The 22,693-nt window shown below is 35.6% G+C and overlaps 1 protein-coding gene across 2 annotated transcripts in view; it reads left to right on the top strand.

Moving 5' to 3' along the window:
* The first annotated feature begins 9,404 nt into the window (after positions 1-9,404).
* The window catches only part of CDH9 (cadherin 9), a 97,877-nt gene continuing 84,588 nt past the window's right edge, over positions 9,405-22,693 (top strand). The window contains exons 1-2 of one of the 2 annotated variants that reach the window (XM_017738742.1): positions 9,405-9,505; positions 10,067-10,135. The gene's annotated coding sequence lies outside the window, so the exon portion shown is untranslated. The remainder of the gene's footprint in view (positions 9,506-10,066; positions 10,136-22,693) is intronic. The other variant, XM_017738743.1, reaches the window with a different exon arrangement.

Consider the following 22,693-nt stretch of genomic DNA (forward strand, 5'->3'; position numbering starts at 1 on the left):
TGTAGGGAAGACACAGCATGCAAAGGGAAATTCCCTAAGCTGTTATATGACTGAGAGGAGTAATTTCAGCAGTTTCATATGTGCTGTTTCTATCCCATTCCTTACACTCACACTAAGAGATATATAGCTATTTGAACTGTACATGGGAATCATAGAATAGTTTAGTTTGGAAAAGACCTCTGAGCCCACCAAGTCCAACCATTAACCCAGCACTGCCAAATCCACCACGAAACCATGTCCCTAAGCACCACATCTATGTGTCTTTTAAATACCTAGAGGGATAGTGAGTAATCTGCTTCCTGAGGCAGCCTGTTCCTGTGCTTGACAACACTTTTCATGAAAATTTTTTCCCAATATCCAATCTAAACCTACACCCAATAATGCAAATCAGCGTCTTACAGCATGCTTTCAAAGCATCTAGCATAATATGTTGCCAAGTTCTACAAAAAGAGAAATAGGTAATAGTAAAGGCTGATTGTCACTGTCCAACAGTGTTGGAGATTCATTCAAATACAACTTTATAAAACCAGCTGCATTTAAACCACATGTTGTATGTTGGCTAAAGCAATCTCAATATTTTGGTGTTTGGAGGGACTCGAAAACAAAGTACTCCAATACTCTATCTGGCCTCCATTCTAAGATGACACCTATTCAATCCAGGATGATATTTTGAAGCTTGAGTTTTTCTGTACCTCTTGGAATAATGAATTCTTTGAGCACTGTATATTCCTTTTCACTAACATGCAAATATCTTTTGGATTTTGAATAAATTCTGAATCTGAATAATTTTGGGTGCTTTATTAGACAACAAGATAACCACATGATCAGGCTGCACATTTGGATGCATTTATCTAATATATTTTCCTCTTATTTGCCTCTTCTTTTTATTCTTATTGTGATCTATTCTCCTTCCTCTTTGTTTCCCCCCCTTCCCCCCCCCCAATCTTCATACCTAACTTAAGGTGCTTGGAAAACAGCAGAAAAGGTGCTGAATCCATGTCATATAAAGACTATATAGATAAAAATGTATAGCATTTTTATATTAACCCTTGTAAGTTCACCTGTTGCTGTGTGCACACTTATAGAATGTGGTTATAAGGTTTCTATCAACCTCATATAGTGTCCAGGAATTCAGCAAAATCTAGCCAGTACTGCCTCGGATATTTAAAAAGAATACTTTAACTTACACAGAACCTCCCATAATGGGATCTCCTATAAAAATTGTGTTGTTCTATTTAGAGTAATATTTGCCAAAAATGCATGTATTTTAGAGAAAAATTATTCTGTGGAACTTGAAGCCACATATTTTTTCTAGTTAAGATAAATCATGTTAAATAAATCAAAGCTTTATGAAAATAAAGTCCAGGAAACCAAGCACTCCGTATTTTATAGTCCCATAAAGCAGGGCATAGGGTTTTCATAATAAAAGAATAGGAATGTAAACATGAGAGCACAATATCAGTTCTTCTCTTCTCTTCTCTTCTCTTCTCTTCTCTTCTCTTCTCTTCTCTTCTTCCATCAGAAAGTAATCCTACTAGAGTTGACTGAAACAGAATTTTTCAAGTAGTTGGGAGATTTTTTTTTTAAATTTTAAAACTAAAATTAAGGGCAAAAAAGCTAATAATTTAAAAAATTCAAGGGGAATAAATATGGTATTGTTGTTTCAGTGGTTTGCTTGTTTTTCTACTGTAAAATATTTTTAATTAGAAAAACCTCAATCATCTGCATACCTCCTATGCAAGCATGACTAGTAAAATCTATCTATGAATTCATTAAAACTAACTGGTTTGACCAGGTCAAACTATTTAATAGCATTGCTTATTCTCTCAGTATTGCTATTATCTGGATAGATATCTTATTGCAATTCATGAGTATGGCAAAGCCAAGCTCTGAGATGACAATGACCATCATATGTTTTAATAAGTAACAACAATAAATAATAAAATCTTCTTTCTTGACCTCTTATTTTGGTTGCACTTTCATTCTTTCCTCCCTATCGTGATGACTAGGAACATACTTAAGTAAAAAGTCTGGGGAAATGGTCTACCAGGAACAATTGGCATTATGGATATTCTGGGAGCTGGACGACAGTATTCATCTCACCTACCACAGGCAGTTGGAATTTGGCCAAACAGTTGAGTTTCTCAGCAGGGTTCCCTCCATAGTTAGCTGAGAGAAAGAAAAGAAGTCCAGATGAGGTTGCTTAGCAACTTGAGTTTCTTCAAATAGCTACCTTAAAATGGGATGAATTTTCCTCTGGAGACCTCCTTCTCCTTCCACTGATTATACATGAAATATCTTGAAGAGGCTGCCTAACTTCTGGACCAGTAAAAGAGATGAAATTAATTCCATCTCAAGATCCAATTACCGCACAATCAAAGTTCTGGTTTGCTCCAAGGACTGTAGTGGAAGGAAAATTGAATATTGCCACACAGAAGGTGAAGAAGTTTGTCTAAATAACCTTAAGTAAAAAGAATAGATATTTCCCAAACTGGTGAAGTACAACAATGGCACGTGCTGAGAAGATTATGCATTTTTGCATTGTTTTACATCCATAAACAAAGAACAATATGGAAGAGGTCTGGGAATAGTCTGCACCGACAGACTAAGATCATTTTTAACAGACTTATTTATGAATGCACATTTATCCCAATTTAAAAAGAATGAAAGCCAATTTATTCAGTTTTGCTTTCATCCTTTACCTTTGTTATATTCAGGGGCAAAACATCATCTGACAGAACTTTGCTTCATTTCAAAAAAAGATACTGCTTCTGTTTTTTTCTGTATTTGAAACCAGTTTCTTCTTCAATGTTAGAGGAAAACAACTCTCCTCCCACTATTTTCAGTAACTCTTCACAACTGTCATATGTCACACACTCTAAGCAAAGAATTTAGGCATCAAGCTTATGAAGAAATGACAGTTGAATGGTTAGCTGTTCATCTTGATCAATTTTTGAATGCACATACAAAGCTCCTAAGGACTTTAGCTATGGAATTAAGGATGGAAATTTCATGTGTAGCTAAAGTATCTTCTAACTGCTCCTTAGCAAGTCACAAATACCGCAGTACTTATTTTTATTTTCAGAAATTTTCACTGTGTCTGTAGTTAGCAGTGGACATTTACACTGCAGAGCACTTTACTTGTGTCTCCTTTGAACCACGAGAACTTCTCTTGTTGCCCTGAAACAGTAAGGTAGGTAGTTAATTAGTTTGTGTGTGTGTGTGTGTGTGTGTGTGTGTGTACAGCTGAATGAGGCTGGGAGCAGTTTCAGATCAGTGTGTCTGATCTAAGATGAGGGCTTTGCTGTGGCCCATTAGAGACACGTTTCTGTAACATGAGAGTGGTTTATGTCTCCCCATGTAAATGGCACAGCTTCTAAAAGGGATCACATGCTTTGTTTATACACTTATTTTCTGTAGAAGGTACTTAAGCACCACTGTAGATTTGGTTTTCTCTTCTGTAAGTAGTGTACATGGAGGTTCACTCTTTGCTGGAATGTATGCTCCTTTGGACTGCCCAGGAGAATTTCATAGTTACCTTAATATTTAGGAAGCTCTTTTTTCTTAATATTTAGAGTTAAGGAGGATTTTTTTTTTTTCCTCATATAAAGTAGATTCAGGTTATCCAAATCAAATTATTGTCTTAACTTTATTTCTTGTATCAAAAGAATATATAACTTCTTTATTTCACCTCTGCAGATTAAGCTAATTTGTTTCACAAGTACACTTTGGAAAAGTGTATTGCTACTGCAATTAAGTGCATAATTACTGTAGAAAGGCTAAGGAATTTTCCATTCAATGTGATTTTTTCAAATTTCTGGGAAATTAGATGTCTTATCCCCAAGCAAGATAGTTCCAAAATATTTGCAGACTAAGACACAAAGGAAATCTATTTGGATCAGATCAGTCAAAACAATTCAAACAGTCTTGAAAGATTTAATTTCATGCAGGAATTATATGGTCACAATTTTGTGCCCAAAGCATGGATAAAGAAAATAAACAAAAAGCAACCGAGAATTGTCCACACTTTCGGTGAACCAGTATTTCCAATAAAAAAAAAATTGTATTAGAGAGTGTGACCAGGACTAGTTACCTATGCTAAAAGTGTTTATATAAGACTAAAAAATAAAGTTCTAAGTCACTTTATAGAAGAATTGTGACTGGAAACTCAGCTTGGCACTTTTGCTTCCATGTACATTGCTTTATTTTCACTTTCTCTTCATGTATTTGTACTTTCCATCCAAGATTTGTCAATTTTACTTTAGTACACTGCGCTTTACTTTGTGTGTATGTAATGAATCATTCTTCTATGGTCATTTTGGTAAATTGATTGAAAATCTGAACAGTTCAATTTTTATACATAGTTAGATTGGATTTATGTACTTTCAAAATCTTCACCAGCTTTAAACTGATTAAATGCTTGGAAAACAGGAGGGCCTTGCTGCTTTAAAATCTGGCCTGATGTTTTAAAACTTCAGTTCAGCAGAAACCAACCCAGATTTATCTAATTTTAATATTTCAAAACAGCGTATCTGCAGACTGAAGAAAGAAAGGAAGATAGGAGTGATCAATGTCATTGATTTATGGATGACAACAAGAACCAAAATAGATAATAAATTGGAAACTACTAGGGATTTCTAAGAATGTTTTTCTACATATTTAACCCACAAAATCAAGTTAACTATGATATTAGTCTTGAATCTTGACTTACTGAGATAAACAAATTTTCTCAGGGATATAAATGGACAAGAGGTGCATGTATGTAAATATCCATCTGCATGGAAAATAAATCCAATCATGTGCCAACTATCCAAATAAATCATTGGGTTTTTAAAAAGCTGGGAAAAATATCAAATTTAGGGATTTAATTTGCCTTAAAATTCTGTAAAGAAAAGAATATAAATTAGGCTATCAAACTGATTATTGCACATATTCGTAACTAAAGCTTTTACTACTGTATTTGTCAAATCAGAAACACAAATAACCCTGGAGATATCTTAGCCTAATCCAATGGTCTGTGTGACACCAGATTGCTTTATACATGTGTTTTAACTTCATTTTGTTTTAAACAGCTCAAAGTTTAGCAATGTCTAATTGTTCTTACCATGTTTTGGTCTTGTTATAAGTTCCTTCCCACATACATGCCTTCCCTCCTCTCATGTCTTTTTTGGGAACTTCGAGTCATATACAGAAATATAACTCCCCTTCAAACAAGACAGAGTGGCTGTTCCTTGCATAATTTTATCAAAGGAAGAGGCTCATTTATGGGAAAGAAAGAGAAGATTTCTTACTCTCTTATGTCCTATCCTCTGGATAGTGTATACATAGGCTGAGGGGAGCCAAAATCTCATGCTTGTCAGGTCTGATTTAGCAGTAGTTGGGAAGAAATTGTTAAAAGCAGAAGAATGGTGAGGACAATGGTAGATTCATTCAAGTAACCTTGCAACTGGGAATGCCAAGCCCTGGAGAATAACAGTGTGGGAAACCCCCCATATAACGCCTGCTGCTGTTTGTCCTCTGTCTGTTTTGTGAAGCAGAATTTCTGTGTAGAGATAATGTACGCGTTTTGAGAGATTTGGAGACACTCTCACAGATAAGTTTGATCTCCCTGTCTTGGGAGAGAGAAAATCAAAGCAGACGAGACCTCAGCATGGTGGTAAGCTACACATGCAAGGGCCCTTGATAAATGGGTGCAGACAGCAGGATGAACTGAGCCTGATGTTCCCGCTTGGATGTCTCTGTCCGGGTGATTCGGGATCCTTCAGTTACTGGTAAAGAAATAAATTTACTCTTTGCATTTCAGCTGTGGTTTTGTGGTTGTTCCAGCTGCTTGCTTCTGTTGACTCACACATTAAGGTTCCAACAATCTTTCAAAGTCATACACTTGATCATATTCTTTAACAAATGGATCATTTAAAATCTTTCACAGAAAGGGAGAAGAAAGCTTGGAGAAAAGCTGGAAAAGAAGCTAATAGCATTCTTTAGAATTGATTAAGTGAAAATACAGATGTTTTTAAGACTATTTTTCCAACTAGTTGTAATTATGTGATCCAGTTTCTTTATGTTTCAGAATCTTAAAGTCTCCAGTGAAAATCAGCAGAGCTGAAGTTACAAAATTGTTAGCTTTGTTCTTGTGAATCTCTGGAAACCTTTGTTTATTTATATATTTCTTGACTGTTCTATTCTGTTCAGAACTGTTCTTTTTTGACATCACACAGTCTCTTATTGGAGAAAGATTAAATACAGAAAGATTTCTGACATTGGAAAAAACTCATACTGAAGTGGCATACTTGAGGGAAGTTTTTACTACCAAACCACAGGCCAAGTTTTCCTTACAGACCCTAGGACATTTGCAGGAACACAGATTTGTAAAAATTCAGGTCTGCCTTGGCTTATCAGAAGTATAGGAAGAGATGACATGAGATAACTGTCCCACTGGCAGACCTAGACATCATATTCTGACTACATATAGATGGAAAAACATAGGGATAAAAATGGATCACTTTCCCCTTCTGAAGTTTTATTTGCACTTAGTTCTGTTTAAACAGGTCAAGTGTAAATATGTCAGGAAAAGAAAAACTGATGGGAAACAGTGATTGAACTCAGAATGATTTAGCATGGCAACCAGCCCAACTCTGTGCATTGCTGAGTGATCTTAGCCTCCTTGAAACAAGGAAATGTTTAGAATTTCAATGAAGATTAGGTATGTAATCACGTCTTCCTGCTTCCCATGCATGCTAGCAGACAAATCTTTGTGAAGGTAAAGAAAGAAAGATGAATAAGGGTGAAAAGAGAAGAGACCTGAATCCAAGAGACTTCATAAGATATAAAACTGAAGTACAGCATGTCTATTTCCATATCTCTTTCCACTGCCCACTCTTTTTCAGAAGGAGAATTTTGTATTCCTCCCCTATATGGAGTAGCCTTCTGCATGTTAGAGCACAGCCTTAGATTTCCACCCATCTCTCCCTATTTGCTGTCACGCCTACGCTTTTTCCTTTTTGGCCTACTTTTGATGTATATTCCACTTACAGTGTATTGCAAAACTTTTTATCCCCATCATGCAACACAATTTGCATTAGAAATGCTCCTTTTGTTTGTAAATGTATAGCACATAATTTCAATATTTCCTCCTTATAGTAGTTACCGTGTTGTATTTAAAACACAATGAATAATAGATGTGAGAGAGCAGGCCTTATGCTAATATAAATAAAATTGCTTTTTTTGCTGCAAACTTGTAGATGGCATCAACAGGAATGGGGCCATTTCCATTTATCTGAGTGTCCTATGACTGGTATTAAGTAGATCTATGCCTACCTTTAAGCAGGGGCCAGTTCCCCAGATGTCACAGAAAAAGCTCAAGAAAATATTGTGCAAAGATACTTTGTTCATCTCTGCAGTTTCAGGGATTCCTTTGTACCTGGATAGTCTCCTAATATTGATTAGAGTAGCCACAATGTTCCCGAACAGCAGCCAAAAGAGTGAAAAAAAGCCAGCACAATGAAAAAAAAGTAGAGCCATTACTCATGCCTTTTTATCATCCAGACATCTTCCTATTAAGAAAATACCTTTTAGGATCTGCAAGATTTAAATCTGCACCAGGACCTTAGGGCGTCAGAGACATACACTTGTCAGTAGTTTTTCTTTTTGCTCTCCCATATAATTACTGGGACAAAAATTATGCTAAATATTTTTTTCCTAGTAGTTTTATTGCTAAAATGGACCCACTGTGGAATGAAATTACTAATTAGAACTTTGCTTTAAGTGTTTTACCTGAACTGCATTAATTGATTTTGTTCCCGGTCTGGATTTAGCTTTGTGATATTCAACATATTAGACCCAGTTCTGCACTCTGCAACACATATGTGAATATTGTTTTCATGGACATGTAGCATTCAGAGAAGACCTAGCTCACTCAGAACCCACTTTAACTGCCACTTAGTTGAATGAAAAGGCTCTGACTGCTGTTTGTAAATTGCATCAATCTCTTAATAACTTCAAATGGGACCTAATGGTGAATTGGTTCTCACTTGGTACAGTGAACTGTGAATTTGGGTCTGTTGAGCTCATCAGTGACAGTACTAAAGCAATTACAAGAGCCTAAAGAAAAGGAAATACTTGGGTTTCTCACTTGGCTATTTGATGTAAACCTTCCTTTTGTTATAGTACAGTTTCACCACCAGATTAAACCAGTATCTTTTTTCACCCCAACCACTGAGACCACAGCCTTCATAAAATTTCCTAGCTACAAACTAGCCTCATGATTTATCTTTTTAAGAGAAAATGTTAGTGCTAAATTAATTATGCTACAAGACCAGACAAGCACATTTTGCAGCATTTCCTGCTATTCTGTGGGTGCCCACAACTGCTATCATCAGGATTTGTCAGTACAGAAAGTAAGGGCAATCAGTTTCTAGAAGTCCCATTGCAAATTTTTATCTTATGTGGTTGACTCAAATAGTCATTAGCACCCAGGAACCCACAAAAAATGCACAAATAGCAAAAACCAGAACTTAGGATACTCCAGTTCTCTTATTTTAGTAAACGACTTTATGCTTTAATTGAAAATGCTAGCTCAAGCAAACCACAATATTCTGTAATATTGAACATCTGGTGTCATAGTAGTGAGCAGTGATTACTTTTACCCAAACAGGCTGCACCAGAAACCAGGAAATTCATTACCATTGCTGGCAAAACTGTTTATTTCTGTGAATGACTTGAACATTATTAGTCACAATTCCCAAAACATCCCTTGCAACTTTGTATTATGTTCACTTTCAGGTACAGTGACAAGCCCAGCATTATCAATAGCTGTAAGTGACACTAGAGCTGTAAACCTATTGAGCACACAGGGAAATCTCACACTCCTTGCTTTCTTTCACCTTAAAATCATTTGTCACCGTAGAAACATTAGAGGGTAATTTTGCATTCTCCAATGTGCATTGCACACAAACTGCACTGCGTTGCTAGTACAGATATCTAGAGTAAATTTTTTCCCCACATAATTCATAGGTTATGTGTATGCCTTTACCCCTGTTATTAAAACAGACCAAAGTGAGCTGGTAACATGAGCCTCTGTATTTAAGCCTCAGTTAATAAGAGGGTCCTTAACAAAGCCCTCCTCTCTGAACCCTCCCACTGCATTCAGTTGCAAATCACTGTTTGGCTGGCAAAGCCGTGGTGCTGTCCCCCCCCAGCCCCAAACCTTCTCACGCTGAGCACTGCGGCTCTATCAGCAGCAACATCTCTGTGAGGGGCAGCAACACCTCTCCTTGTGAGGGACGTTTTTTATTAATCAGGGGCACTGAATGGAAACCAATCAGACAGAGAGTCCCTTTGGCTTCTGCTCGCTGCCTGCCTGACTTAAAAGTGATGCCGGGAGAGAGGGAGCCCTAGTGAGACGCAAGTGCATTCCGCGCTGGAGACACGGTAACATGCAGAAGGGAGGAAGCAGGTAGAGAAGCAGCACTGAACGGACAGAACTGGGCTCACACAGACAGCCTGGGTGAGTAGATCAACTTTCTGTAGCATGAGAGCTGCTGACAGCAAAAGAGCAGATGCTTTCTTTAGGAGTGTCTAAAATGTTAAAGATGCCTTACAGATACTTTTTAGGGAAGGGGGAGTGGAGGGGCAGTGTCAGCAGAGCTCTTTGGGGGTATTTGTCTTATAGAGTTCAGACCTCTCCCACCCTCCCCCCCCCATTAAATTGCTGAAATCTAAACTTCTGATACTGTATATATGACAATTACTTGTGCGTATTAAAAAGTTAGTAATGCATATGCTATTTGGCAATACTATTAGACATTATTCAGTTGTTCCTGCCATACAGGAGTAACAATATAGCCTAACTTTTGTGCAGGATGCTTTTTCACCTGTCCAGATAGAAGCTATCCCCCTTTTCTATTTTTTCACATTTCTATTTGTCAAAATATCTAATAAAAACAACCCTGGTTAAGAAGGATGAAAAAATACTACTAACTATTACTAAGAATGAAGTACTAATGCTTTTTTTGATTTTCTTTAGTGGAAGTAGCAGAATTAGTGGGATTTTTTATACATGTTACAGGGGGAAGTGCAGCTCAGGGTTCAGAAAGATTGAGAGCTGAGGGAGATGTCTCTTTGGATATCCGTAGCGGTAAGTCAAAGTCAACAGGCTTATAGTGCAAGAGTGCCTTCCAGAAGTGCTTCCAAACTACCTTGTCAGCCTAATATATATAATCAGAGAGTACCACAGAGTGCAAGGCAGAATGTATAAAATGTCAAACTGACCACTTGATTCTAAAGTAACCAGCAGAAAACAATTGAATGACATTTTGCCTTTTCACATGCAAGAAACACAGTCACATCTGTTCAATTTCACTGTATGAGCTTCAAAGAAAGAATGATGTATATGAACTAAAAGGAGATTGGTATCCCTTCCTGTTGCAAGGCAATGTGCATACAGTAGCCACTCACCTTGTCACAGGTCAGAAAATAGAATGGTATTTTCTTAAAATGCTTTCCATTTTCAGTAGACAAATTTACAACCAATGTATCTGTCTTGCTCTGATTAAAGTGATAAAACTCATATTTTACTGAAATTTGGATTATGCAGGATTATGCTTCATTGCTGAGTACTCCACTAGCTACTCATGGTAAAGATGAATATGGATAAAAAACAAGTGTAATACTTGCACTACTTTTGGTGATGCAGTCAAAAGGTTTGCTTAAGAAATAATATTGGTCATACTGATAGGAATTGCTAATGACAGATCTTTAAAAATCATTGTTTCCTTGTCATTCTCCATATTTGAAATGTTAATTTTATTCAAAAAAATTGAGTGAACTAATTAAATATTTAGAAGAATTGTGTTCTAATTTGTCTATGATTATTAAGAAATTTAATGATAGAAATTTGTTGGTTGTTACAAAAAGGCGTATTAACATCTACATGTCAATCTAACGGATAAAATATATAGTCCTGTCATTTGTACTTCACTGTGTAAAAATGTAAATTCAAGAGAGAATTAAATATGTTTACATCTAATATGATTTTCTATTAACAAAAATATAAAATGTTATCCAGTCAAGTATCTGTGAAAGAAATAATTCTTGGTTTGGGCTTTTTTAAGTTAGATAAACAAGATTAATTTAAAATGGAGAAATGTAACTGTATCAGTACTATTACTACTTGTACCTAAAACAGTTGCCAAGTCTTTTTAAACTTGATGGAGTAAGTTCATCAATCAAAGTTTTTCATATGTTTATTGTGTGAATGAAATAGTGTATTTAATTTCAGAGATTGTCTGTAGCCATTATTGTAAAATATTATGCTTTGTGTGTAACTGGTACATCTCAGCTAAACACAGAAGTTTGATGATGCAGTTTGTGGAGAAAATCTGGGGAGAAACATCTCTGCCATATGCTAAAAGTACTTCAAGCTTTCAGCATTTTCACTCTCGTCTGCAGAAGTGACCATTCTGAAAAGGCTGTCCTTCCCTCCGGGCAGCAGCCCATGTGCAGGGATTTGTGCTCTTCTCTCACCTAGCTGTTGCTCCACAAGGATGCTGATCTCAGCAGCAGTTGCATGGTGCTGGCAGAGACGCCCTCTCATCATGGGATCAGCCAATAAGAATGATTTCATTCCCTGACCTATCCACCAAACAAAATGTAATAACCAAAATCCACTCATTTAAATGTCATCACCAATAATTCTGCTGAAAGAACTGTACAACTTAATTCTGACATTTGCTTATCTCTGCCATCAGTACATGGCTTCTGAATCTGCACAACATGGGTGCAGGGAATCTACTGGCAGAAGCGTTTGAGAAGTAGAGCTGGAGACTAACAGGGCTGACAATTTTCTCTGAGGTTGAGTTTGTTCAGGAGATATCACCTTATAAGAAAACTGGAGTACATAGTTAGGATAGGATATAGGCTAGGATATAAGACAATATAGATATATAAATTTATGTGTTTCTTCAATGCAGTCAGAGCTATTTAACTGCAGAAGGTAATTGGAGCAAAAACCTAGAGAAAAATGCATCTCCCACTCATATCAGAATGCCTTCTGAATTTCTAAGGCTTGCAGCAGGTGTTACATGCAAATGTTATCTGCAGAAGCACTAATATTTGAACATGAATAGGGATGCCTGAGAAAAAGCTAACTGCATTCTGTATATGAGTGCGGGAGTTTATGAAAATCATTTATGGGAATAAACCCAAAATTTTGCTAAAGGTGGTAGGAGGAGAAGGAAAATAAAGCAAAGGGAAATGAACAAAAAGAATTTTTGCAAAAACAGTCAGAATAATTTCTCCTCTTGCCTTTTAAACACACAGAAAATTGCTGAATGTTAAAAGGCAAGTTATTTTCCTGACTTTCAGTGACTGATCATGATCAAAAATACCCCAGTGGCATTGAGGACTACTTGCGGAGCATGATTGAACCGGAGAGGCATAGCTGGATCAAATCATGCTATGTGTCTGCAGCACAAAATCCTAGAGAAACTGAGACTTGCTTACTTCCAGCAAAATGTTACTAGCTTCAGGAAAAAGGAAAAATACTGCAGCTCAGAAGAAGGCTCAAAATGTTTTAGAAAGAAATAATTTTTTAATACACAGTATATATGTAATACACAGTATATAGAAATGTCAGGAAGTGAAGTATGCTATTTATAATCTCTGTTCTGCAATCTCAGGAAGATTACAAAAGTATGTGGGTGGCATTGTTGTCATCCAGACAGTATCACACAGAGACTTGACTTGGTCTCAGTTACAGAGTAGCTCTGTGTCAGAGCCAGGGATGAAATGGGGCCTCCACTTTCCCAGTCCTCCAATTTCTCTGTATGATTACATCAATATTCATAAAAATATATTTGTCTTGAATGCTTAAATAACACCATCAATAACCACAAATGTTTCTCTGAAAACGTATTTCTGCAACTGCAAAATGCAGTACTTCAAGTGATGGCCAGTGTATTCCATTGTTAGTAAAATGCAAACTTCTATAATTAAATTTCACATTTTTTAGTAATAAGAGTAATAGCAACATCAAGACAACATCACTTTGGATTCTGTTTCCCTATCTCAGAAAAACATAGTTTTCATATTAGTTATCTCCTGATATGAAAATATCAAGGAGGTTTAGATAAATTCAAATTTTCTAGATGCTAGATGGTGTTCAGGTTGCTTCATCCTCAGAGGCTATATTTGAGAGAAAGAACCAGCACCTTCATGGAAATGCTGTAATGATATTACAGTTTTGGGCCATGCATGTTGGTACTTAAGGATTCCACTTTCTAAAAATTACTGACAACATTTTGCCATTGTATACAAATATGCTGAGAAAGAGCTCCTAAAGCCCTTTTCCAGATTGGAAACATGATCTTCATAAATTATACCCAAGAAGAGATTCTGTGAAATAAAGAAAATTGTGGATAATGCATTGCCATTGGGGATGGCAACAGTAGGCCTTTCCATCATTGTAAACAAATTACACAAGGGCTCTCAGAAAGAGATTATCTGAATTTATATATTTTTAATAGTTTCGTTGAAGTCAATTAATAATGTATACAAGCCTTTTGACAATATATGCAGGCATAATTAGATTTAGCCATTACTTTCAAAAAATATGATCTATTATATTGATAATCAGTGGTGCAGAATTTGACATTTATACTTTGGCACGTCTTAAAAAAGAATTTAATAAAACATCAAGTTGTATAAAAGTGTTCAATAAAGGAAATTTAAAAATATAATGATCTAAAAAACTCAGCTTAAGATCTTACTAAAATAACTGGGGTTTATATCCTCTGTACTCCATCATTCAACATTTACTCCTAAGGAGATGAAGAGGCAAAAGAACAAAGGTCTGAGTTGGGTATAAGGGTGAAGTTAATCCCATTGCTTCTGTTTTGAAAGAATGAGTAGGCACAGTACAAATGAACATTAACATTTTAAAATCCAGCAGATATAAGTTCTGTATGATTTGAAGGTATTGGTAAATTACTCATATCTGATTTTAACAGTTAAAAATAGCGCTAGTTTATGGATAGAATTATTACCTTCATACATGGATGCATACATATACAGACATAAAATCAAGCATAACTCAGAGAAAACATTTTTTAAAAAAAATGGATTACAATGGGTTTGCTTAAGTTCACAGTGCTGTATTTTGGCTGAATCTCTCTGCTTACATTACTGTTTATTAAAATACTTTTACATGGTTTGCATTATTTGTCATTATTTTCTATACTAGTGGATTTAAATATCAAGCTTTGTAGTGGGAAACTATTGTAATAATGTTCTTCTTCTTATTTTTGAGGCATAGATGCTGGTTGTGGGTAATCTCATGGAAATAATTTTGCCTGTGTAGTAAAAGGAAAAAAAACACCAGGAAAACATACTTATTTCAAAAGGAAATTCTTGTAGTTGTTTAAACTATTTGTCAGGAGAGTTGTTTGTGCTTGTGCCACATTCCAGAACCTGTATTCAGAACATTTTGCAATAATACTGGTCCCACTGAAGCCAGTGAATTTACTTTTGTGCCTTTCCCTTACCCAGAGTAAAAATGAGTGCTGAATCTATGTTCTTATAATGATGCTATCTGATAAAAAGATTCTATTTTCCTCAGAGTGAACATAAAAGTATTAAGTTACAGAAAATATTTTCCCATTTCCTGGAAGATTTTCAATAATCCTTACATTTGCTTCCCAAGTGTAAAAGGTAATTTCATTACTAATGAGAATTCAGACTTGTAGAAAAAATTGATTTCTATCTAAAAAATAATACAGTCTCTTAATTCCTTTCTGTTATCTGTATCCCATGGATTACCAGCAACTGAGCCTGATCGTGCTCTTAATGGTTTTAAATTTGTGTTATGTATGACTTCTTTCATGGTCAAGACAGCTTTCTGGTTGGCTTTACATCTTTTCTAGAGTAAGATAATAAGTAAAATCCCTTGTGTTCTAAATAAAATTAATTAATTCCTTCAGTTTCCTTCATGGAGATAGAACTACTTTATTTACAATGCTGAAGGTAACTGTTCTTTGCTTTGTAGTAGTAGTAGTAGCAGTAGTAGTAGTAGCATCAAGGCTGAAACCTCACATATTACTTGAAATATTGATTTTGTGATATTTTAATTACATTTGTCACATTTTGATAAAATCTAAGCTTCTGGTACTGCCTGCTCTTCCAGTTATTGTCTTCTTGAAAAATCTATTTATGGTACCAAACCATCCCTGCAGTAAACAAAAGTATTTTCAAGTAAAAAAAAAAATGCTGTGTTTAATGTCGTTATTATCACTTTTTAAGGCAATTAAAGAGAAGAAACTCAAAAAAGTTGGTACAGCTGCTCTCAGCTACCATCAGCCAAAACATCTACTGGTTGAGAACTTTTCCCGGAAGCTTTCATTCAGGAAAGGGGGAAAAAAGCACCATTTAGCTCAAAAGGGGGAGTGAATTAAGAAGTGCCTAGAGTGCACCACAGACTGAAGTTTTTGCCAAAAAAAAAAAAAAAAAATTAAAATATGTTCATCCATATTGAAAGGTTGAATCTAATAGATAATGATTTAGGAACATGCCTAGTGTTGCATATTCAGAAACATAAATGTGAGCACTGCTAGAATGAAATATTTAGCACTTCTGACAGTGGTACTCACATTAATAATTTATTTGCCATTTAAATTTATGCTCCTGCAATGCACATTTACATTTCAGAGTAAATTTTCCTAACAGGTCCCTACAATATAGATCCAAAGAATATAGAAAATATAGGATATAGAAAAAATTATAGATACAAAGAATAAACTTCTCAAATGCACAAAAGCCCTCTATGTTTTTTTCTGTCTCCAATATGTTGAGACTCTAGTCAATAGCACTCCCCAAACCAAAAGCCTACCGGCTGAGTAATTTTTTAACTGCTTTATGTTTGCAAAGCAGTTATTTGATTAAATAGAGAACTGCATTGTTACACACAGGACCATAGTTCCCTTGATTACTCAAGAGATATACTAGGTAATGTCTAGTAATACATAAATGCTGATTTCAAAGAAATATGCAACTGAAGATTTGCTAACAATTGTACACAAGAACAAATGGTTCCCATGTAGTTTGTGTGCAGATCTGTGCATGTAACAGACTAGGAGTAGAACATATTCCTAGTTCAAGCGTTGATTAGAACTAAAATGAGCCTTAAGGATTAACCAGTACAGAATTCAAGTTCCTGGTCTCATGAAATAAAATGAATCTCAACTTGTATTTAAAAAGTATTTCACTACTTTTTGACTAACAGATAAATTACATAAACTCAGGTTAACGTGATATTTTTCTGCAAGTGTGGGTAGTTTGAAACAGTAGCTATGTGTTATGCATTTGACTAAGAACTTACCTAAGATTTCCATATGGGGGTCCAAACAATTAAAAAGTGTGGCAGAAATATGCATTGAGTAACCCAGAGTAATTGTTAAAGTGCAGTCCTAGAGCTACTAGAAGAGACCTTGCCAACCTTGTTGAAAGCATCTCTAGTTCTCTTGAGAAGGAAGGAAGGAAGGAAGGAAGGAAGTCATGCATATACTTGCATTGTAAGGTCTTCAGAGCTGTGTTTTAGTACTAACAGCTGAGGCAATGTGCTTATGTGCTCTGAGCTGAGGAGGTCTTTGCAGGTTTTATTCTATTTCTTTTTCTATTTTTTTATTCTATAACATCAGACCTAGAGTGGTAAATATCAGAGGAAAACACAGAAAAACATTTGCTCTGTCTATACTGTCATTGCAGAATCATAGAATGATTTGGGCTGGAAGGGAACTTCAAAGTTTGACCCCCCTGCTGTGGGCAGGGACACCTTCCTCTAGATCCGGTTGCTCAAATCCCCATCCAACCTGGCTTTGAAGTTTTCCAGCGATGGCATATCCACAAATTCTCTGGGCAACCTGTTCCAGTGTCTCAATACCTTTGTTGTAAAATATTTCTTCCTCATATCCAACATAAACCCTCTTCTCTTTCAGTTAAAAATCATTAGCTCATACTGAGTTTTTTCATCTACCAGGACCCTCAAGTCCTCACCAGAGCTGCTCTCAGTCTCTTCATCCCAGAATCTGTGGTGATGATGAGGATTGCCCCAGCCCAGGTGCAGCACTTTGGACTTGGGTCTGCTGAACTTCATGAGATTTGCACAGGCACACTCCTTAAGTCCGTCCAGGTCCCTCTGTATGGTGTCACTTCACTCGGGTGTATCAACTGCACTACACAGCTTGGTGCCATCTGCAGACCTGCTGAGTGTGCACTTTCTCACCGTCCGTGTAGTTAAAAAAGCCATTAAATAGTATTGGCCCCAGTAGAGACCCTTGAGGGACACCACCCATTACTGGTTTCCACTTGGACGCTGAGCTATTGACTGCAAATCTTTGGATGAGGCCAACCAGCCAATTCCTTATCCATGTAACAGTCTAACCATCAAACCTGTATGTCTCCAATTTAGCAGCGTGACTGTTGTGGTGGATCATATCAAAGGCCTTACAGAAGTCCAGGTACATGATATTGGAAGGCACCTGGTCCACAGATGCATTCAGTCCATCACTGAAGGCCATGAGGTCATTCAGGCAGAATTTGCCCTTGGTAAAGCCATGTTCGCTGTCCCTAATCACCTCCTTGTCTTCCTTATGCTTTAATATATCTCCCAGGATGATCTGTTTTGTAATCATACCAGGCACAGAGATGAAGCTGATGGGCTGGCTGTTCTCAGGGTCCTCCAGAAAATCAGCCCCATTTTATTCTTTCAAGATTTCTAGAAAATAATTCCACTTCATTCAACAAATTTGTTTTGAGTCAAAAATTCCATGAAAGAGGAACTTTTGGCTAAATCACATGAATACAATTTCATGGCATGACTAACTGGTAACATTCAGTGAAACACTTTAATACCCGTGCACTTTGTACCTCATTACAAGTATTGGCAAAATTCACACCTTCAGAAAATTTAAGCAATTATTTCAACATGGGGGTTTTGGCTTCTCTTTCTGTTTCTCACCTCAAGGAACTAAGGTTCAGGAAAACTGAAATCTTTCTGCTACAATGGAGTTTTTTGAATGCTTCATCCTTACAGTACGGTCATCTAAATGATCAGCCCCAAGGTAAACAATACCTCTGTTAACTTTAATTTAAATGGTCCTTTACAATGCAAATAAGATTTGACTTCTTATTCCTACTTCACTTAATTGGCCTTAAAGTTTAGCTTTATCCTCATAATTGAAAGGTCAAATGCTGTGAGCATGCTCCTTTTAAACAGAAATTTCCATCCCAGTGACCACTATCAAGTATCTGAAGAACAGAAAGAAAAAGGAAGACACAGATATATTCATTAAATTTCTGCTGGTAGTCTGTAATGGTTAATTCTAAGGCACACTGAAGGAAGGATAAGGTTTCCAGCATTGCCACAGAGCATCCAAAATTTCTTATCCTATTTATAAAAAAGACAATGGAAGATGTTAAGATTTAAATATAAGGTAGTCACAGGACAAAGTTACACCACCTTCATATCCAAGGAATTGTTTTCTCAGGTGTGGCTGACAAACAGCAGCACCATTCCCACTCAGAAACAAAGACCGGTTATTTGCCCTGAAATATAATGGTGTTTATCTTTGAAGGCAGCATGTTTTGTAACTTTTTTTCCTCAAGAAATAAGATGATGCCATATGGTATGTTAAACAGTTGAGACTGGAAATTGATTTATCTTAATACTTCACCAGCCATATTCTTTAATTCTAGAAATGGATGTTAAAAGTCACAGGTTATCTCACTGAGAATTTAATACATAGTTGTAAAAATTAATTTGTTTTACTGTCTAGAGTCCTCTGAAATTACATGCAAAAGAAATTTCAACACAATCACTGTAAAAACCATCAATATTTAAATGCAGAAACATACATATACTTTCCTTAGATTATATTGTGAGAGTCATGTACATAATTTTGTTGAGTTTATCTAGTAGAGAGCAGGAATACCACAAGATCCCAGTAGAAACTTAACATGCATGAAGCCAGTAACAAAAATTATTATCTGCCATAATGGCAGCAGTATCATAACATTTCTGACATTTATCTCTTTTCATACTGTGTTTCATACATGTTTGTCTTAACATTTTATTGATATTGAAACAGTGAAAGAGTGAGAAGTTTAAGAGTAATTAGTAATGTCTGTACTCCATCATTAGGAGAACTCCAGAAAAGGACATGGATTGGCCTAAGTGTAGGATCCCATCTGGCCTAAGTACATGCACCCATATCACTGGACATCCATAACATATCATGCCATTAGGGCAGTCATTAATAAGGCGAGTTACATACTCCTCTATCACACTTATTCCCAATGATAGTGACTGCCTGGCAAAAATTAATAACTACTAGAAATATTGCTAATATTTCTGCATTCCCCCAACATGGAAAATACTGCCTATTACTTAAGTGAAAGTCAGCTTATCATTTGTATATTAAAGACACTGAACCCAGCTCTAATAGAACAACACAGCACTGCCTAGATATCTAGGGATACACTGGTTTAAGTGAGTGGTTCTTACCCTGCGAGTCTGAAAACTGCTAAAACTGGAGCCTGTTTCTAAGAAAACTACGCAAAAATATACAGGCCAATTACAAACAGCTTGAAATTTGTCATAAAGAATTGCACTTTCCTGATGGAAAATATTTATAGTGTCTGTAATCTGTAGTAACCAAAAAGGAACAATTTAGAACCATGTGTCTACTGCATTTTCAACAGATTAGAGGTTTATGAAAAAAGATATGTGGCCTAAATAACCTTGTTTTTGTTAGACCATAGACTGCAAACAAAGGGAGAGATAGTACAAGAATAGGGAGTGGAGAATTTTTTATTCATACTTTGTTGGGATTTTAATATCACTAAGAAATCTGAAGGCCAAGAGGATAATCAGGAAGGCACAAACAGTGCAGTTTTAAAACAAGACATTTTAACACTTCTTGTTTTAACATGAAAGTATTAACAAGTTCAAAATCTTGCATAGATATAAGACTGCACTCTTTAAGTTCACGCTTTGCCTTTGACTCCATCTTTGATGAGAATAACCAAATAATTTTACTTTTGAAATCCTGTCAATTTACTGGTACAGTGGGAGAGTGTGAACAGTCTTAGCTTATTGTTCAGGAAGAAGATAAACTAGCTTGAATAACACATTTTGTGATTGAGTCCAGAATAAAATACTGAAATTAAATCTTGAAGCAAGAAATACTAGAACATGTGAAAATTATACAAATAATATTAGCACATCACATGCAATGTCTTTGTAGCAATATGGTTCTATCTCATGGATCTCAAAGAAGATAGTTGTTTTATTAGAGACAAAACAAATTAGCGCTGTTGTGGTGCCCTTCAGAAATTGCCAATTACCAGTCAGTAATTACAACAAAGTATTTCAATGTATTCTATGACAGCAATCAAGTATAAGCTCCAGGTAAACAACAGAAGTGCACATAGTTCTGATGGAAAGCTCGTGATGGTCCAGCTGAGTATTCCCATGTACATGAGTAACATTTAGGTCCAATCATTATAAAGGCAGGAAATATTGTCACTGTCATTAAGAGGCCACGCAGAGGACTTGAGAGCTGCAAAGGGCCAGAAAGGGCAGAACACACTGTACAGCTGAGCATCAGCTTGTTCAGAACACCTGAAGTGCCTGACCCTCACCAGGCTCCACGAGCTGGGCAACAGCACTAGGGTGGAAATGGTCAACTGTTGGGCAACCAGGACTAATGTTAAATTACTAGAAATTTTTCTTTCCAATATCTTCACATCCTTTCTCCTGCACAGGGACTGATATGTGCACAGAATCCCCATTATTTGTATAATGTCCATGTGTACAAAATGTGAGCAGATAGATAACATTAAATGACAGCCAACTAATGCAAAAAAACCCTATATATATATATATATATATATTTAATGTATTCTCTTCTGCGCAGAAGTCATCGGTATTCAAGCAAACAAGTGGAATAAAATCCATGTTGCTTTCAAGGTAAATGTCAGAGGAAACAGTATTGCAAAATGCCAACAGATAGTGATTTCTGATACGGCAGAGGATAAAGTTAGATGAAAATACAGATAATATAAAAAGGCTTCTTTCTGCATAGGCTGGGAGAGAAAGGGAAAGTATATCTTGTTCAACTACCAAAATGAGATTGAAATATAATTTCAGTATAACGTAAAATTAGATAAATATAATATTGTGAATATAGTACTTATAAAAGTAATGCATTATTTTATTAAAATAAATAATTGATAAAATAAATTGCTATATATGAGTACTGTATGACAAGAACAATAGAAAAACACAAATTATACACAGGGCTAAAAATCTTCGGTTTAAAAATTCAAAATCAAATGTATACATTAGTAATGTGTTGAAGAAGCCATGACTTTAGAAGGTTTAGAATGTACATATTACTGAAGAAAATGTCATTAAAAGGCAGAGACAGAGGCAAAGTGGAAAAACCATAGAAATATAACAGAAACCTAATTGTAAACCACTGTAGTTAGCAGAATATTTTTACTGAGACAACTCAGAAGAAAGTTCTAAAATGTCCTACAAATACTAAAAGAGAGAAAAATATGAACAATATTATGCACACCTGGGAAGAGCAAATGTAATACATGTAGGTAAGAGGAAAAAAAACCAAAACATCCCTACAAAGATTAATTGATTATTGAAATAATGTCCTGTGTAAGTGATGAAGCAAAAAAGAAAGGAAATAAGGAGTGCCTTACCACACTTAAGCTTTAAATGCATACCAAATGAGAGATGTACTGGAATAAAAACGTTAGAAAAATACAGAATACATTGGCTTTCAGGAAGAAAATGTAAAATTATAATTTTATGCATCATAGAAAAATCACTAGAAATTGGGAATTCCAACTATGAAGTCACTACCTAAATTCTTTTTAAGGCCACTTTTTAGTGTAGGTGCGGATATAACCTATATTAGAAACAGACAATAAGTAAGTAATCTCAGTTCACTTTATGACAGAGGACTTATATGATTAAAACAAGGTAATAAGTTGAAAGTATGATTGTTGTTGACTCCATTATAGAGTATTAAAAGTAAGCCTGATGATGCATAAGAGAACTTTGTTGAACATTACTGGAGTAAACATGAACATAATTTCAAATGTCAACAGGGAAAACAAAAAGTAAAAATATGGTAGAGTAAGGACTTTTATTTTTAATTACAGTTGCAATGATCAAGCCCAAATGAGGTAAGTTTCACACATAATATATTTTTCAATGTACTTTCTTTTATAATTTTAACACATGGAAGCAGGTGTTGAAAAAATTATTTTCTTCTGTATTTATCAATACAAAAAGGGAAGGCTAAAGACAAGAAATATGTTTCACCTCAATTTCATAATTTTTTTTTATGATGACTTAATGGTAGCTAATGATGTATTTTTTTATGGTATGAAATTAACTGCTCTGCAAGCTTACTCACTTCCATTATGACACAAGTGGGAGGGGGGGGTCCAATATAAAGGTTAAGATAATGTATTTAGTTTTGTATTAGATGCAATGTATTCAATAACTTAAGTGATTTTAATATTTCATATGAATTACTAAAACATTTCATCTCGCAACAGAAGTGATGAAGTGGAATTTGTTTTTGTATTGTGATGCAATATAATAAAAGCTAATAAA

The sequence above is a fragment of the Corvus brachyrhynchos genome, unplaced genomic scaffold (assembly GCF_000691975.1).
Source record: "Corvus brachyrhynchos isolate BGI_N302 unplaced genomic scaffold, ASM69197v1 scaffold23, whole genome shotgun sequence".
Lineage (NCBI taxonomy): Eukaryota > Metazoa > Chordata > Aves > Passeriformes > Corvidae > Corvus > Corvus brachyrhynchos.